This window comes from Eublepharis macularius, chromosome 8 (genome assembly GCF_028583425.1).
Source record: "Eublepharis macularius isolate TG4126 chromosome 8, MPM_Emac_v1.0, whole genome shotgun sequence".
Classification (NCBI taxonomy): Eukaryota; Metazoa; Chordata; class Lepidosauria; order Squamata; family Eublepharidae; genus Eublepharis; species Eublepharis macularius.
The window spans coordinates 26,171,393-26,189,001 of record NC_072797.1 but is presented as its reverse complement, the minus strand read 5'-3'; the positions used below and the strand labels follow the sequence as shown (position 1 = coordinate 26,189,001).

Genomic DNA, 17,609 nt, shown 5'->3' with positions numbered 1-17,609 from the left:
TAATACATACAAGCAGGGCTTTTTTTCAGCTGGAACACGGTGGAACGTAGTTCTGGAACCTCTTGAGTTCTGGAACCTCCGAGCGGCGCGGAAGGCAATCTCAACTCCCCTCTGTCTGGAGATCGGGGGCGGGGCCACCAGCCATGTGACCATTTTCTCCGAGGGCAACCCACTGAGTTCCACCACCTCTTTTCCCAGAAAAAAAACCCTGCATACAAGTTTACTATCTCATCAGTTATTCGGATGTGAGCACAAGACAGCGAAGAGCTTCAGTTTTGTACATGGAAGGTCCCAGGTTCATTATCTAGCATCTCCATTAAAAAGAATCAGATAAGAAGAGATGGGAAAGATCTCTGCTTGGAACCTTCGAGAGATTAAACTCCAGATAAAAGCAATAACAATACCAGATTGGTATTTTTCTGATCAGTTGGCAACTGCTTTTAAATCAGTGTTGTCTGAAGCGGGGGGGGGGGAATCATGCCCCTTTAACATGTTATTTACCACATGATGATGTTATTTATCTCCATGCCATATAAAGCTTCATTTGCCCATTTCCTCACATTAAGCTTCTGTCAAAGGGACAGGACACTTCCACCCCCCCTCCAGGCCTGTTGGCATCCTTGCTTAAATGCATGGCATTTACCCCTAGACGGAGGGCATTGGATAATAGAATCAAATGGGGATTAGAATATACCCCCCTGGACCCCAGAATTACTTCCATTATAAGACAGCACTGGCATATTATAGCCGATGTCCGTGGGTGTGAATCGGGACTGTCAGTCGGCTATAGACGGACGAAATCCATCAGGGACATCCTGATTAGGTTGGAGTTTTCTAGTACCCCCCCCCCACGCACAAACATGCCCAAGGGCCACTTTGCATGTGGCACATGCAATGTGTGCAGCCATATGGTTAGGCTTGACCAGATTCTACCGGCTTATTCCTTTCACCGGAATAACTTTTCCAATTGCAAGTCCGCGAATGTTGTTTATATCATTCAATGCAAATGCCCCTTGTTATATATAGGCAGCACTACCCACCCCCTAAGGATAAGAATTCAAGAACATATCTCCAGGATCAGGAACGGAGTGCTTGAGGCACCCTTAGTGAGCCATTTCCATGAGTGCAAACACCCATACAACGATTTTAAAGTCTCTGTGCTTGAACATTTGGACCGCCCACATGTTTTGGATATAGGTAAAATTCTTATGCAATTGGAATCCAAGTGGATTTTCAAACTTCAGTCCTTAACACCGCATGGACTGAATTTGGAAATCATGTTCTCTTGTTTCTTATGATCCCCAGCGACTTCACTGTAAGTTGTGAGGTCTTTCCAGATTTTCCTCCAGCTGTGACTGATTTACATAGAACATTAAGCAATTCAGCCCCATTGCAATATATACAGTAGCCATTTTCATTCATCACCAGTCCGTTAATACCATCCTTTCATGAGCCGTAGGAGAGTGTATCTTGAGCATGTAACGCACCGTGAGTATGATTTTGAGTATCGTTTAATGCGGAATGGTGTATGAGTAATTGTTCATTACAATGCATTTTTATGCTTGCAGTGTGTCTGGTCCGAACTGTTTTATGCCCAGGATGAAGTGAGTTCTTACTCACAAAACGCGTTAATGAAAAATTGCCTGCATACTCCCGTTGACGATTTTTGATGTGTTAATTCAAGCTGTTGGACTGTGAAAGAAAAAACATCTTGCACTACTCCCTACCTACTGGCTTTTCTATTACTGTTGGCATCTTGCACTTTAAATATGTTGAAAGAGCTTTACGGACTTTGAATGGACTTTGTAATTTTGTATTGTGTAATTGTATTGTAATTATTGTTGTATTTATTCACATTGGCACTTTTGCACTTTTGCACTTCAAAAATTGATTAACAAAAATCTATATATAGTTGTGGTTCCCTGGTCTTGTTGTTCTCCTCTGATTCCATATCAGGGTTGCCCGTTGTTCTCCTCCTTTAAATCAGTGTTGTCTGAAGCGGGGGCGGGGGGAATCATGCCCCTTTAACATGTTATTTACCACATGATGATGTTATTTATCTCCATGCCATATAAAGCTTCATTTGCCCATTTCCTCACATTAAGCTTCTGTCAAAGGGACAGGACATTTCCCCCCCTCCAGGCCTGTTGGCATCCTTGCTTAAATGCATGGCATTTTTATCATTCATACTCCAATACTGATGCACCCCTGGTGCAAAAGGGGATCCTAAAAGAGAAGTGAAGGGGAAATAAAAGACCAACCCCATCCTATCCTTGGGTTAGACTGGCAGATCTCTGCAGCTTTCCCCTGGAAGACTTTAAGGGAAAGAAAGAAAGAAAGAAAGAAAGAAAGAAAGAAAGAAAGAAAGAAAGAAAGAAAGAAAGAAAGAAAGAAAGAAAGAAAGAAAGACCGACCAACAGGGATTAAAAAGAAATCTCCATGTGAAGAGTTACGTTCAGTTTCTCACTGTACAAACCAAGTTCTCCCCCCCACCCCGCCAAGACAGCAGCATGATGCAATTTCCCCGCTGGAAAGCCGTCTGCCTGCATATTTTGGATTCTGTGTGATTAGTGGAAAATACTTTTCTGACATACTTCACACCCGGTTTTTTATCAGTAGAGCTTTGGCATGGGAGTGCTTGCATTTCTTTCTCCGCTATCCACATATTTTTATACCATTTGTAATATATTTGGGGCGCTCCTTGATCATTGGATTCTTAAATTTTCATTTCTATTTTGGTTGATTTTTTTTTAGTCGCTCTGACTCCTCCTCAGTTCTTCCTCCCGTCTCTGGTTTCTGCAGGGGTTGCCGTCTGGAGGGAGGGGACAGGACAGAACATTGTTGGCATTGAGAAACTCACCATTCTTTTCTGAGGTCCGCCTGATGCGTCCGGCAGCATCTCTCTCGCCTTCTGCTGCCATGAATCTGCAGCAGCAACCCCTTAAGGCCGAACTATACTTTCTGCATCGTTCTTGTCCGTGGTGATTTCTTCCCAATAGATATATATTTTTAAAGAAACAGAATGCAGCTGCAGGGGCTGAGATTTACATTGTAATCCTAAACAGAGTTACTCCAGTCTAAGCCCATTTAAATCAATGAGCTTCGACTGGAGCAACTCTGCACAGGATGGCTGCATTAGAGGGGCAGACTGGCATGAGAGAATATGGCCTATTTATCTTGTTCTCTTTTTTTGGCAGGAAAATGGACATTTCTCCAAACAGCTTTAATCTGAGCTGGAAAAGAACTATCCTTCCCTCAAGCCACTGGTACAGGCACAGCTGCAGAGAACAATCTAAAAACTGGCCTATCCTAGGCTCTAAGTTTGTAAGTTTGCCTATAATGGGTTGCTGCTCCCCTCACCTGTCCTTGACAGAGCAAGAAGTGGAGTTCTTAGCTGCAGCAAGGAACTGTCAAGGAGCTCTTTTAAAGAGCAAGAGAGGCACACCAAGTCCTAACTGGAAGACTCCAGCAATCACAGCACCACACAGCCTCTCTATGGCTAGTGATATAGACTGTCTCTTTACTGATTACAATGGCTAATTCAACACTATCATTTAGCTGCGGTCTGGAAGAGACTTATACAACCTCTGCAATTCTTGTAGGGAAGAGGGGCTTAACAAGGCAACGAAAAAAAATCTGGAAAACTATTATGATGCTAGATTTGAATTCCAGAACCAGCTGCTTGTCTGTGTACTTCTAGCAGCAGGCTATGTTCAAAGATAGAGTGAAAAATCCTTATTCTGTTATGCTTAACTCAGTAATACAAACAGGCTGAAATTCTGTTTTGTAGGGTAGGGACTCTAGCTTGGTGACAGCACAGTGGTTAGAGTGTTGAATTAGGACCTGGGTTCAAATCCCCACTCACCCATGAAACTTGTTGGGTAACCTTAGGCCAGCCACTCTCTCTTAGACTAAAATGGAGCAGGGCAGAAAGATGTATGCTGCTCTGAGCTCCCAGCAGGAAGGGCCAGATAAAAATGTATGTTTATACAAGAGATGCAGAAAAGCAGCCCCTATGTTACTCCCATTGTAAATGAATCAAGGGTTTTGATTTTAGGTCGGTCTTTTTTAAGGTGTTCATTATGTGGCTCCTGATTTATTTTAGGTTGGTTAAATTTTCAACTTTCCAAGTTTATATCGGACTTCTTGGCCTGTGTGGGGTGGTGATGGAGGCAAGGGAGGCAGAAGCCGGCAAGGCAACGTGGTTCTCTGCCCAGAGCTCCACTTAGCCTATTACTCAGAGCGGCCACCTCTCCCCCATCTCAGACTGGTTCTTACTATTTGCTTATTTAAAATACTTGCAGGCCACATTCTTTATGAAATATTTCTCAAGGTGGCTTTGTGCCTTGAACTCCAGCAGCATCACCAGAAATTCAACAGGGGCAGCTTCACCCAGCCTGGAAAATCCAACCAACAGACATCTAATGAAATACCTGGAATTCTGCCAGAGAAGTTTGACAATCTTAGCCAACGTTGCTGGAAGCCAGCGCTAAAATACTGTTTCATATTTTTAACCATTTTAGGGGGGTTTTATTTTGTATTTTCTTGGTTTTTTTATGCTGTCAGAAATTGCCCGGAGTAAGGTTTATTGCAGAAAGGGGACTAGAAAAAATAAGTAAGATAAGTAATAGTTAAACTGTAAATTGCTTCAGAAAAAAAAATCTGCAGTTGGATGCCATCTGGGCTTGTGACAGCTCACTCTGGCAATTGCTTCACCATATTAACCTGATGACCAATGACCTTGGAGGGAAATTAAGCCTCCTCAAAGGGTAATCTGAACCTTATATAGGCAGGAATTTTATACACTTTCTTTTGAAGTACAGCAAATAGACCAGTAGCACCTTTAAGACTAACCAACTTTATTGTAGCATCAGCTTTCGAGAACCACAGCTCTCTTCGTCAGATGCATCGTCAGCTTTTGAGAACTACAGCTTTCTTCGTCAGATGCATCATCATTCATCTGACAAAGAGAGCTGTGGTTATCGAAAGCTGAGGCTACAATAAAGTTGGTTAGTCTTCAAGGTGCTATTGGACTCTTTACAATTTTGCAACTACAGAATAACATGGCTAACTTCTCTGGATCTATTTCTTTTGAAGTACATTGGTAGAACACGCAAAGCAGCCTTATGCTTAAGTCAGATCATTGTTCCACCCTGCTCAGACTGGTCTATTCTGACAGGCAGAGGAATTTCTTTTTCCATCACCTATTGCCTGAGATCCTTGACACTGGACCTGAGACTCTTTACATATAATGCATTATGCTCTATTTTATTTTGATATTTATACTCCGCTTTATGCCCCAATGGAGACCCAAAATGGGTTACAACATTTTTCTCCCTGCTCCGATACTACCCTGTACTGGTTCTCTGTAAAAAGCAACTGCCAGAGAGCTGGACAAATTCCATGCAGCAGCAAACAGGCCTTCTGAAGAACAACAGGGCAAATCATTTCATGCTACGCAGCCTCATAAAATGAGGACACCGCTTTCTTCTGGGGGACAATGATGCTTGTGTTATTATTCACCTGTACTGTTCCTGTTTCAAGATGTTACTGGAGTGGGGCATGGGTGCAGACCGTGTACTATCAGTTCCACGTTGCTCTCATAATATACAAATCAAGGTTAGAAGAAGGTACACACATTTCGTACATTTTTTTGGTTTTGTATGTTTTTTGGTACTTTGTGTACCTTTTAGCGGAAGACAGCAAAAGGGGAAGACAAACAAATCTCCCTGGGGAGGGATTAACAAAGTTTTGGCACCATGACCAAGAAGGGTCTTTCTCAGAGCCAAGCTACAAGTGACGCATGACACAGGTTGGACACTTGTCAGCTTCCCTCAAGTTTCGATGGGAAATGTAGGCAGCCTGGTCTTACACAGCTAGGCTCTCCATTTAATTGAAGTTTACAGAAACCCACACGCACACACACACATACCTAGTAAAGGGGAAGGGGGGTGCCCGGCGAGTGCCAGATGCCTGCAATCCCCTCCCGACCGCATGTTCTCCCTCCCATAGAGTGCCGCTCCGTAAACTTCAATTAAATGGAGAGCCAAGCTGCAAGACCAGGACACCTACATTCCCCATCAAAACTTGAGGGAAGCTGACAAGTGTCCAACCTGTGTCACTTGTAGCTTGGCTCTCAGATGGTTGGGGCATCTGAACAGGACCTCTGAAGATTACAAGACTGGTTGGGTAGGTTAATATGGGAGTATTACCTAGCTAACCCAGTACAAACTGCCACAGTGCATTTGGTGTTTTAAATGCTAAGAAGAAAATGCTACACAACACACAAGACAGTCATTTGCAATCACGCTAAACTGTACATGCTCACATGTCAGTACATGACTTCTAGTCTGGCTTCTGCTATCATTTGGCCTTGCCTACCATCAGTAAATATATATTTGTAAAAAACATGGCGAGCAATTAAAAAGAAGAATACCCACAATTGTATGTTATCTGCAGAATTTTATAGTCTGGGGTTGGGACTAGACCAGTTTTAAGCATTTATACTATATTGTGATTTATTGTATATATTATATTTTGTATTGCTTTTAACTGAGGAAATTGTTGTGAATTGTGTTGAGCTCTCAATTGAAGAGAAGCAGTATATAAATCAAATAAATAAATAAGTGCAAATGATTTTCTCCAGTGGTGTTACATGACCATTAGGAGGAGATCTGTGATTTGAACTTGGAAATAAATCCCATTGAAAAGTGGCACGTGGCTGGAGTAAAATGGGACTGAGCTGTGGAGCTGAGAGATGAGACTTCTAAGTAGGGAGAAAGAAAGGCCATCGTTTTGCTCTTAGACTTGAAAAGAAAAAGGAGAGAGAGAAGTAAAAGTGCACGATCCACTGGAAGGGTCTCCCATACAAGGCCAATTATGTATTACTTCTTTATTCTATCGCTTCTTAACTAAGGCTTATTATACAACAGATTAATGAGATGTGCAGCTTCCATGAGCTTCCATTCACTTTAACAGGATTTGCACAGGAGACCTTCAGAAGACAAGAAGAGCCCGTGAGACCAGGCCAAAGGTCCATCTAGTCCTACATCCTGTTTCCTGCTCAGGCCAATCTATTCTTTACCTTTTAAAAAAATCCCTGCTGCATCTCGTAACCTTTTCCCAAGTGGCAGACTATCAAAGGAAACACTTAAAACCAATATATAACGTGCAGGACAAAAAAAAAATCCATACCAAAAGAAAACCCAAATGAGATCAGTACAATGATCAGCAGTGTACTAAAAGAGACAGGAGAACTTGGGCAAAGATCCAAAACACAGTCCGAGGGAGCTGGAACCAAACATTACTTGCTGGGGAAGGGGTAGTTTGATACTGTCAAAGGTGTCTAGAAGCCCACAGTGGGCAAATGCCAAAGTCTAGAGAGGTGCCAGTGAGAATACAGAGAAATCTGCCTATCATTGGTCTATCTAGGTCGGTCTTGTCTTGTCTACCGTGACTGACAGGAGCCCTGTTCACAAGTTACAGTGAACATACATACAATCTGTGTACAGAGTACACCTGATTGTTCTTCTTTGTATGTGCATTGAGCAGGGCTTTTTTTCAGCAGGAACACGGTGGAACGGAGTTCCGGAACCTCTTGAAAATGGTTACATGGCTGGTAGCCCTGCCCCCTGATCTCCAGACAGAGGGGAACTGAGATTGCCCTCCGCGCCGCTCGGCCACCAGCCTTGTGACCATTTTCTCCAAGGGCAACCCTCTGAGTTCCACCACCTCTTTTCCCAGAAAAAAATCCCTGGCATTGAGCAATTCTCATGTTACACTCAGTGCATGTACAGCTGAACATGTGATACCAACCGTATATTTATCCAGGGACAGGTCCCTGGTTTCATTCGTAAAGCGAATGCACGTTGGCTCGTATCTTACAAAAATATGTACGCATATACAGGCAGTACGTACATGCATTCAATGTGACATGTGAACAGGGCTAGTAGCTTTCCAGGGTCTCCAGGGTCTTACCTGGGAGCAATATTGTTTTTAGATAATTGTTTATGATTTTAATGTATAATATTTTCCTATTGTTAGCCGCCCTGAGCCCTTTTGTGGGGTGGGCAGGGTATAAATATGAGATAGATGATAGATAGATGACAGAGGATAGATGGATAGATAGATGGATACTGAACATGCCTAGACTCATACTGCTATTTCAGTACTAACATTGGGACTTTAGCAAGACCAGTTCTTCAAACAAAACATCTAATCACTGTACTGCTTGGGGCGGTACAGTGAGTAGTGTGCCGCCAGCACATCACATGGGCTAGGCTTGGGACACAGCAAATGATGGCATGAGAGAAATCAAGGGGCATACATTAATTACAACAGCAAAACACCTTGAGTTGGCCCTGAGCTTAAGTTAGTTCTGATGAACTTCTATTCCATGACTTTCGCTGGATGTCTGTTGCCATTAACTCTGACTGGGCTATGTTCAAGAAAAGACAATAGCTGCTCTTTTTCAGTGGCTCAGTAACATCACATAACCACATCAAACAGCATGCGGATGCATCATACACAATTATTTCTCCAAGGGGCAAGCCTAGAGATTTTTCAAGTACATTTGCCAGATCTGGAACAAATTTGTCAAAGGCTTTCTGTTTTGTGATAATAGCATGTGAGGTTTTCAAATTTTCTCAAACCCGCCCCCCTGGGTGAGAACCTGGGACTGGTTATTCTGACAACAGGTAATGTACTTCACCCCAAGGGTGGAGATGCATTTCTGCCTTGCCTTCTATATGCTACTGGGCAGTGATATCCGAGAAGATGTTCAGACTCTTCCCTGCAGGCACTGTATTTATAGATTTCTTTAGAAAATTTATATGCCTCTGCTCCAGAGACCTGCTCCAGGCAGTTTACAGATAATACAGAACCATAAAGCGTACCCATTAACAACAAAGCCATTAAAAGATAACCATTAAGAAGAAGCCAAAACTATAAAACATAACCATTAAAAAACAGGCCAATTGATTAAAACGGCCAGGGCATAACAGTAGCATAAAGCCCACACTGAACAGTCTAACATGACGCAGATAAAATGATCCTTAAGCCAGAAGCAGACCGTAAAACATTTGAAAGATAAAACCCCTTCGTTAAAAGATGTGATGAAACAGGATATTTTAGTCTGACATCTACGGTTGCCAATCTCCAGGTGGGACCTGGAGATCTTCTGGAACAACTGATCTCCAGACTACAGAGATCAGCTCCTCTGGAGAAAATGGCTGCTTTGGAGGGTGGATTATATCCTGCTGATGCATTATATCCTGCTGAGGTCTCTCCCTTCCCCAAATCCCACCATCTCCAGCCTCCACTCCCAAATCTGTAGGAGTTTCCTAACTGGGGTTTGCAATCTACTGGCAACAAGGCAAGCCTCATGGAGGAGGCACCACCACGGAAAAAGCCCTGCCTCTGGTCATCGCTGCCTCTCCTCTGATGAGGTGGGGTGGGACAGAGAGCAAGGCTTCAGAAGAGGATCTTCTTCTATGCACAGCTGACCCAAACCACTTCTCATTTAAGCCTCCTGACGTTGGCATTGTACTTTATTTGGGTTTGAGCCAGTGCAGCTGTCACCGAATGGAGGTGGGCAGGTTTTGCCTTCCAGGGACCTCTCCCTCCCCACGCACCCCTCCTTTCCCCCTGCCCCCTTCACACTTGGAGCTTACATGGGTCTTAACTAACTGCCCCCACTCTGCCAGAGCTTTTCTAGAGAAGGCCCAGACCACCCTCCCTGACCCCAGGGATCCCTTCTTTAGTCAAGGCGTGACCTATTATATTACCAAATCTGAGGTAAGAACCCAGACAGAGCAAACAAGGAAAGGTTTGATGGTTGTTGGGGGTTTTCCGGGCTGTATTGCCGTGGTCTTGGCATTGTAGTTCCTGACGTTTCGCCAGCAGCTGTGGCTGGCATCTTCAGAAGATGCCACTCTGAAGATGCCAGCCACAGCTGCTGGCGAAACGTCAGGAACTACAATGCCAAGACCACGGCAATACAGCCCGGAAAACCCCCAACAACCATCGTTCTCCGGCCGTGAAAGCCTTCGACAATACAAGGAAAGGTTTATTAAACAAGTATTATAGCAAGCCAGCAAATAGGAGAAAAGTTATTAAATGGGGCAGAATTAATACAAGGCAAAACTCACAAAGAAAGAGGCCGGACAGAAAACAACACAGCTCTCTGATGCTGGCTGCCTTATTTAGTTTCTACTCTACTTCAATACTTGATCCAAATAGGCCAAATTCACCCCACCAAGGGATCAGCTTAGGGCTGCCAATCATCCAGTGGGGTCAGGAGATCCCTTGCTCTCAGCTTCTCCCCCCCCCACTCCCCGCTGCCATTCACCTGGCTGGTGGTGGGGAAAGGCCCCAGGGAACAGGCCTGGGAGGCTGGAAACCTCCTAGGCCAGCGCACAGTGGGCGTGATCCTCACAGGCATGATGACATCACTTCCGGAAGTGACATTATCAGGCCGCACTGGGAGCATGTGTGAGTGAGGGACCTGCAAAGATGAACGTCTGGTCCCCCCTCCCACTGGGTAAGGGGACACGGCAACCCTAAATTAAGCTGCTTCCAATAGCAACCTGCTCTGCTTCACAGAGGGAACCCCCTCCTTCTCAGTGCAGGGCCTGATACGATCTCTGTTAGAACAGGTCTGTATTTACTTGCTACCCATTCTAGCCATGTTGACATGATACCCTCAGATCAAGGGATATACAGTTTGCTTTGCAATAATATCATCAGATCTCAATACCCTTCTCACAGAAGGCTACGTTCAATTTTTTAAAAATCGTATTTAAAAATCCACCCCCCATGTTGGTCAGCCTTCATGGTTAGGGAGTTTCTGGGCAGTGTCAAGACTAGAACTTCTGCAGAAGGATCTGCCTCACCTTAAAAGAGAACAAAGCAATTCGGATAGGGCTTTCTCTGGAATCATCTATTTTCCCTGCACTGAGGGCCAAACTACAAGTGACGAATGACACAGGTTGGACACTTGTCAGCTTCCCTCAAGTTTTGATGGGAAATGTAGGCAGCTTGGCGGAATGTTGGACAAGTGACAGTTGAAAAGTCCATTGGACAGCAGTCGGAGAGACAAGCTGCAAGACCAGGACACCTACATTTCCCATCAAAACTTGAGGGAAGCTGACAAGTGTCCAACCTGTGCCTCTTGTCACTTGTAGCTTGGCCCTGAACCTTCATCTCTGAGGATCGGTAAATCAAGAACAGCCCCCTGGACTGGAAAGCTACAGTATGCCAAAACAGAGGAGGATGCCCAAGAGCGAATGTTACATTGGAACTGCGCCAAGACAATAGGAAATTCTCTTGTGTCTGTGATTAGCCAGCCCTGCTTATTTCTACCTACACTATCATAGGCCAGTTGTCTGCATGTGAACGCCATGCAATGAACTCTTCCTGGATATACTTTTGACACATGAACGCAATTGTTGGGAGATGTGCCAACCAGGTGCCCAGCGTCGATCCAAGCTGAGTTCAGCAGCTGTCATCAATGTCCACATAATGGGTTCAGGCTGTTGCTGAAGTCAAAATGGGTGGATGAAGCCCACTGGCTGCCACATGACCCTGGAAAAAATTGAAGTAATCAAGTGACAACCAATCCCTATATGTCCAAGTGAGCCACCCATCTCTTCCCCACCTCCCTTTGCATCAACGGTGACATATCAACAAATTACTCAACAGTAAGTTGAGTAGAAAGAGAGAGCAAGAAAACACATGGAGGTGTTACACTTTGTAATGGGTCAGGGGTTGGCACTGAGCTTGGGGATTCTGACATCGCAACATTTATGTAAGGCCATAATCTTCACAAAGCCCTCATGCCCGGATAGGATATAAACCTAATAAATCAGAACAGACAAGTATGAAGCAAATTGGAATTCCCCTGAATCTGCAGTTGCTCAAGTCTAAGTCTAAAACGTTTAAATCCAATTTTTTTCGAAGGGGGGAGGTGTGGTGATGCTGTAGCTCAGTTGTAGAGCATCCGCTTTGCACACAGAAGGTTCTCCTAGAAGAGGAGGACTTAACACTGTCCCTTTCTTCAGGTTTTAGAGGGGGACAAACCAGAAAGTTAGAAAGATAGAGGGGCCAGGGCATCTGTTTACTCTCTACTCTTTACTGCCCTGAATTATCCTTTGATGTATAGATTGCTAATCTCAGGACTTCCTCCTTGTGACATCCTTCTCTTCCTCACACAACTATCTCTCCTCTCCATCTTGCACCATGGATGTAGGACCTGTCCTGAAATCCATGCCCGTCCTTAGACTAGATCGGTAAATGGGAATCTCTCCTCTTTCCTATCAAAGTATGGAGTTCCTACAATAAAGAACTCATTTCTTTTCTAAACCTAAGCTAAGGGCAAGCTTGTTGTTTTCTCTTTCACACTCACACCAGCCAACCAGCTCCAAACACCCATCATGTTCTCCCTGTGATGGTTATACTCTGCCACTGTGTGTGTATATGTACACACACACACACTTTTTAATAGGTTCCATGTTCAGTTGATGGTATCTCCAGTTAAAAAGATCAGGAAGTAGGAGATGTAGAAGATTTCCACCAGTCAGAGTAGACAACGCTAATATTGATAGACCGATGAAGGCAGTTTCATGAGTATATGTAAAGTGACTGTTAGCAGGCAAGGACAGACAGGAAAGGGCACAGAAAGACTTTAAATCAGCGTTACTGGGAGCTTTTGTGATGAATGTATTACCCACCCCAAGTCCTTGGAATGAGTCAGACCATGTCAAATGATGTAACAAAACAGTATGAATTAGTAAACAGAAATAAAAACATTTCTGAGAGGACTCCACACACTTCTTTCGCTGCGCAGCTTCATCCCCTAGGAATTCATAATCTCTGCCGCTTCATCCCACACATGCACAAGGTTGCTAGATCAGACAGTGGAAGATGATGTGACACAGCAGACGCACTCACAGGAGTATACTCTGTGATAAAGACAGAAGTACTCATCCTTGTTTCTCTGCAAAAGCACACAAGACTCACCAGTTTGCTTAGAAGCCTATTCAGAAAGTCAGGCAAAAGACCCACCTTTTCATCACTTTAAAAACCGTATGGCAAAATTCAGCCAAAGTCAACTCTCAGTTGTGTCAATGGGAAAGCTAAGCACGTCAATGGGAGATCTGCACACAGAAATTCAGTATGGTGTAGTAGTCAAGAGTGTCAGACTACACAATCTTGTACAGCCAGATTCAATCCCCCTTCTGCCCTAAAGCTTGCTGGGGGACTCTGAGCCAGTCACTCTTTCTTAGCTTAACCTACCTTACTAGGTTGTTGTGAGGATACAACAGAAGAGTTGAAAAATATCAACACTACAATGATTGAAGTGTACTAAATAAATAATGTGTATGTTTAGCTCCCCCTCATCAGAGTCTATGCGACTAACAGCCTGGTTCTACGCATGTTTGCTCAGAAATAAATTCCACTGAACAGCCTCAGAAGTATTCAAGTTAAGTCGGATCTATCCATTTCCTTTCATCAGATATAGAGGGAAAGCAGTGGAACTAAAACTCAGGAACGCATCAATTTAACCAACACACATGTCTATACAACCACTTTGTCTGAGCACACTTGGTTTAACATTGCAGCGCAAATAGGTTCAGTTAATGCCAAAGCACCAGGGATATTGCGTAAGGGAGACTGACGTTTGTGCAAATATACATTTCTTTGAAGCCAAGAAACATATTTAACCTTTTAAATAAATACAGAGGACTTTAAACCATATTGAATGTGTGACCAAAGGGTGGCTAAATAAGGAGTAGCACTAAGTTTGCAGTGCTATGGGGATAAATGCCACTGAATGCAAATAAATATGCGCACTTCCAAGTAATCACGGACAGGATCCAGCTGCACGTGATCTCCATCCATCCTAGGAAACTGACAGGTTGCTGTTCCTTTGAAGAGGCGGGTGTATTAAATGAAATTGAATTGAATAAGGGGAATAAGTAACTGATGGGAAAGTTTAGGAACCGCTCTTAATACTAAATATAATGACATCTACCATTCAGGAACAACAAAAGAAGAGAGAGATTCTGTTAACATTTGCAAAAGAAAAGGTTTAAACATGGCTGGAGAAAAAAATACATGTACAGCTAGTGGGTCATGGTGAGTGGGGTTTGTCTTAGCTCCAGAGCTGCTCCCAGCTTACAGCAACTAAACACCATCCACTCCTCAAGCAATCTTGCACTCCTTTCCACTAAAGAAGCCCTATCCACCCGCAGTTGGTCCAAAAACTCATGAATAACTCGTGTATCTGTTCAGAAGGGGGGAGCAACTCATTATTATTATTGTTGTTGTTGATGATGATGATGATCAACAACAACAACAACAGTAATACTCCGCCTTTCTCGCTGCAACTCAAGGCGGATCACACAGTGCAGGTCAGCAGAGTCCGTTTCCAAAGACGTTTCAATCAACAATGTAAGAGGCTGCAATGCAATAAAATGCAATAAATCCACCAAGCCCCCAAACCTGCCGATTCCAGACAGGCGGGCAGGATGGCATGGTAGAATCTGGACCGGTCCAAACAAAACCCACCCGGAGCCTGGCGGCCCCTTCCCCTCCTCTCCCCGGCTTCCAGCTCCTCTCCCAACTTCCCCTGCCCGGAGGAAGCGAATCTCAGCCCTCGCCCGCTCGCTCTCCCAAACTTCCTCGAAGTTCGCCAGCAACAGGCGGCTGCGCCCTTCCACCCGAGACGCGTCCAGCGCGCACAGCTCCCGTTCTCTCCCCGAGAAGGATTTGTCCCGCCGCGGAAAGCAGCAGCAGATGGCCCAGGCTGGGCACGCGGCCCCCTTCGCCCAGCCCCCGTGCTCCAAAGGCAGGTCGAGCTGCGATCCCGCCTTCTGGCTGCGAGGGCAAGACGAACAAGCCCCGGGGTAAAAGCGAGGCCAGCGGGCGCCCTTACCTGCTTCGACAGAGGCGCGCGAAAAGACGGCTCCGGCTCCCTCCGCCTCGGCCCCTGGCTGTATCCCCCAGCCTGCTGGGCTGTCCGGCCGCTGGATCGAGCTCACTTGCGGCCGCCGCCTGTTCCCCGCTCCATGGCAGCTGCTGCAGCGGCAGCTACCGCTGCGCTCCGCCGGAGGGCTCGGAAGCGTCGGCTCTTGGAGAGCGAGCGAGCCGGGGCGGGTGGCGGCAGCGGGTGCAAGGCTGCTTTTAAGCGAGGGTCACGTCTGCACGCTCCGAGCGGGGAGGGCAGAGAGGCGGGAGGGGGCTCGCTGGCCGGAGGGGGCGGCTGGGAGGGGACAGCGCGGCTCGCGGCGTTCCCGGGCGCTCCGCTGGCTGCCCAGCCCAGGAGTCGGGGTTTGCTGCGGGCTACTTCTGGCCTGGATTTTTTTCTTCAAAATTTAAACTAAAAGTTGTCCTTTCTTTTGGGGGGGGGGCTCCACCTAGAGAGAGAACCTGGGGACTGCAGGGCTGCCTCTCCAGGCCGGAGCCGATGGGAAGGCTCGGCGGTGGCCAGTGGCCAAGTTGCTTTGGGTTGTGGCGAAAGTAACGGGCGGCGGACCAAACGCGCGCCCGCAACGCACCCCTGGTTGGAGCGCGTTGCGTATTGTCTCAGCGGCGCTGCGATATCCGCTGAGCCAGCAAACAGCTTCGCCGCCGGCCGTGTATTCCTGGGGGCGGCGGCGGAGGGTGGAGGAGAATGACCGGCTTAAGCCGAATAAACAAACGTTCCCCGGTGGAGTGTCGGAGAGGGCGCTGTGGAAGAGCGCCTTCTCGTGTTCGGAGCAAAGAGGGCAACGGATACTGACTTCTGGCCTGCTGAGAGAGGAGAGGCATTTCCTAGAGAATCCCGTTTCCAGCCCCCACCCCATTCCATCTTCCCTAGAGTTCAGAGATACAGCATCTTGGACAGCAAGATTCAGGTCCAGTAGCACTTTAAAGACCAACTAGAGTATGAGCTGGAGGGGTATGGTAAATTAGAGTGTCAGGAAGCTAGCAATAATACATGTAGTAATTAACTTGATAAAGCATGAGTGCAAAGTCCAGAAAATCGGCATCTGTAACAGCAGAAAAATCCTATGGATCCCCCCAGGGTTGAGTCAGGACATAGGATTTTTCTTGCATTACAAATGCTAATTTTATGCACTTCGCTAATTACAACATGTATTATAGCAAGCTTCCTGACACTTTAATTTACAATATCCCTCCCACCCTCTGCCTGAATTATAAGGACTCTTTCCTTTTTCTACTCATATCTGACAAAGGGAGCTTTGACTCTTGAAAGCTAATACCCTGGAAATCTAGTTGGTCTCTATGGTGCCACTGAACGCAAATCCTGGATCTTTCCGTGCTCTGTGCCCTCATTGCAGGAGATGGTGGCTTGTGTTAATTTATGTCCAGTGTCGCAGAAGTGCATTGTGATTTCAAAAAGACAAAGGCTGGTTGTGCTTCAGAAGTTCCCTGCTGATTCTATATTCCAAGTGTTTATTGTTATAGAGCAGATACTCCATGATGGGTGCCTTGGTATTCACTTATGTGTTTCTTAAGACTCACTTCCTTCTTCTCCAAAGTGTGTCTTCCTCAAAGCAAATAGCCATTCCTAGCGGTCCTTCACTTCATTGGAGCAGGAGGTGTTTCAGAAGAGTCTAGAGGCTGAAAGGACACCCATTCAAAAAAGTTGCCTTCTTCATACAAAGAACCTCCCAACATTTTGTGATTATGGCAACCATGTGATGGTTGTTTGCACAGCCCCTCATGGCAGCCATTTTGTGGTGGTATCCACTACCTGTTTTTAAAATCCCAATAAAACCACAGGCCCAGTAGTAGAAAAGTTTATTGTATTCAGCCATAGGCCATTACAAGTCACAAAAAAAAACAGAAACACAAGCTTGAATAAAATTGATGTCACAGGCCCAGTAAGCTTATAAATAACTGAATAAAATTTAGCATACAAGAGGCACAAATCTCTTTCCTATACGCTGGGATGGGGGCAGGTGACACACAATTCTAACATCTAGTTTTCTCCCCTCTAGGGAGAGATTTTTCTCCAAGGAAGAGAATTCAGTTACACAATTCCAACAGTTTGAAGGGAGTTGACCCCTTTTGTAAAACACTGAGGATCCCCTCATCTCAGGAATTAAGGGGGATAGACTTATTCTTAAGGCTTGAGAGGAACTTCTGCAAAGAAGATAAGAAGTTGCTAGATGAGTCAAAGTTTTTCCTGGACTTCTCCCTCAGGACAATGGTTAGGTGTCAGTCTGTTTTATTATATACATCTTGTGTCCGCATGTACCTAATACGTATTTTAAAGCATGCCTTGGCCTAATAAACTCTCAATAAAGGAGAACAAACTGATAAATATTTATCTTGTTAGAATATTTTTACTACTATAGGAACCACTCTGGTTTCTGTTATAGGCACCAAGATGTCATGAGTCATATCTGCTGAAAAGGGAGCAAGAACCACTAGTAACAACATCTGCAGTTTTGTTAACTTTCACAAGATTCAGTAAATTGCTTTCTTGACTGAGGGGCTACAATCCAGCTCAGCAGCAACAGCTATTTGAATAGAAAATGAACTGCTGTACCTACCTTTTAAAAATGCATTATTGCTTCTAGCATAAAAAACATTTCTAT

General features: G+C 45.1%; 1 protein-coding gene across 1 annotated transcript in view; it reads right to left on the bottom strand.

Moving 5' to 3' along the window:
- GHR (growth hormone receptor) overlaps positions 1 to 15,332 on the bottom strand; it is a 190,310-nt gene extending 174,978 nt beyond the window's left edge. The window contains exon 1 of the mRNA XM_054986473.1: positions 14,936 to 15,332. The gene's annotated coding sequence lies outside the window, so the exon portion shown is untranslated. The remainder of the gene's footprint in view (positions 1 to 14,935) is intronic.
- Between the last annotated feature and the right edge of the window lie 2,277 nt (positions 15,333 to 17,609).